The 1,850-nt window shown below is 53.6% G+C and overlaps 1 long non-coding RNA gene across 1 annotated transcript; it reads right to left on the reverse strand.

Moving 5' to 3' along the window:
• Positions 1-508: 508 nt before the first annotated feature.
• LOC107144366 lies at positions 509-1,844 on the reverse strand. Its single transcript, XR_001503791.2, has 3 exons — positions 1,252-1,844; positions 1,066-1,128; positions 509-756 (listed from the first exon to the last, which is right to left on the reverse strand). It is a non-coding gene; the product is annotated as an uncharacterized LOC107144366 (long non-coding RNA).
• Between the last annotated feature and the right edge of the window lie 6 nt (positions 1,845-1,850).

Genomic DNA, 1,850 nt, shown 5'->3' on the forward strand with positions numbered 1-1,850 from the left:
TCTGCCCCTCGCCCACTGCAGGGGGGGAAGGGAGGGCCAACAGATGGAAACGCGGCGCTGATCTGTCTCTAAACACCTAGGAGCTCACCCGCCTCCCTCCAAAGCCGGGCACAGAGGTGAGTGGCACAGGGTGGTTGCCTTGGGAAGGTCGCAGCCAGGAGCAGACCTCTAGGCTCGTGCAGAGCTGGGGATTCCAAAGAACTTAATCTGCAGCACACTCTACCCCCTCCCATTCCACCTCCCGGGCCACTCAGTTCTGCCTCCGCCCCCCAGCCTCCCCATCCCTGCTTCTCCAGCGCCTTAGCAGCGGTGGGGCTGCAGGGTGGTTTCTGTTGCGAGGCCTGACAGAACCTTCTGTGTGCGGCGGAGGGAGGAGGCTAATGCATAATGCACAGCGCCTGGAAGCCCGGCCATTAGCGGCCTGTCGGTGACACAGACAAACGACTGAGAGGGAGGAGATCCAGCTCGCTCTGGAGTTTAAATATACCAGCGTGGAGGGGAAACGCCATGATTTAAAAGTGTGTGTTTGCAGACACTCGCATATATTTTAATGATTTCCAGCAGGCTATGCGCCCCAGCCTTGCATCCCCCCTCCCCAAAAGGGGAAAGTGTATAGAGGAGGAGGGGTGGAGGCAGGAAGACCTCAACCCGAGACCCTCCGCAGGCTTTTGAGAGGTTGGTAAAGGCAGTGCTGAGAAAGCGAGGCCTGGAGAAGCCGCTGGAACCAAGGCCATCCTGTGTTGTTTTGTTTTTTTCCTAAAAAAAAAAAAAAAATTCTCTGGCCATGGGGCCTTCCAGCCTCGACTGGACCCTCTGTGCTGTTCTAGAAAGCCCCGGGGGAAAGAATAAACCTTGCCATCCTCCCTTCCCCCCAGGAGCCCCCATTTTTGAATCTTCCTTTTCTACTGACAATCCAGAGACCTCCTTCCTGCCCGTTTAACACACCAGTGTTTTTTAGCAATTAAGGCGAGAAGGGGGTGGGGATAAAGATAAGCCAATTTTTTTTTCCGCCATGCAAGTGTGAAAGATAAGATAAGGCTAAGCTGGGGCAAAGCGGCTGCTTACAACCTCCCCTCAGCGATTTTGATCGGTCACTTCTTATCTCACCAAAATGCTCCTTTTCGAAAACTGCATCAAAAAAAGAAAAAGGCTGAAGGAAAGCATTTTCATTTGGAAGTGACATTTAAAACCCACCTCCCCTCCATCAGCTACCCCCGCCCCACTGGCGAGGCTCCCCAGGAAAAGTCGCACCTCTACTGCAGGGTTTCAGGCTTTCTCGTGGGGGGCAGGATTACTAGTGTAATTAGGCTGAATAAAACCAGGGATGCGTGATGAGGATTTATCCTGCATCCAACCCAAGCTCGAAGCCGCGTTTTCCTTCTCTTAGTTACTGGTCCATGTTTGTTTCGCCATCGCGCTTCTGTGTTGAAACTGAGTAGGTAGTTATGTTTGGGAGGGTCATATAACTATGTCAACATGAGGTGGTTGTTAATGTGAAATAATAAGAAACTCTGCTGATTTTTACAGGCCCCTGTAAAGGGAGGAAAAGGCATCACACGCCCCAGAATCCGACAACTCTAGCCGAACTGGACTCTCCGGGAGTTTTAAGAAATCCTCCCCGGCCCCCCCCCCACCCCCCGCATAGGAATCTCACGAAGGGGTTTCCGGAAGACTCTGTATTTGATGAGGAAGGTTTCAGTACCGAACTCCAGGCCCACAGGGCGGCCTGCGAATTCCCCCCAGCTCAGCTGCTGGCCCCAGATTGCAGACATCAAGAAGGGCCTGCCCCCAAACCAAGCTGACCCAGCCTCTCTGCCCACCTTCGGCTCAGAGTCTTGAGGCTCCAACCC

This window comes from Marmota marmota, unplaced genomic scaffold (assembly GCF_001458135.2).
Source record: "Marmota marmota marmota unplaced genomic scaffold, marMar, whole genome shotgun sequence".
NCBI classification, from domain to species: Eukaryota; Metazoa; Chordata; class Mammalia; order Rodentia; family Sciuridae; genus Marmota; species Marmota marmota.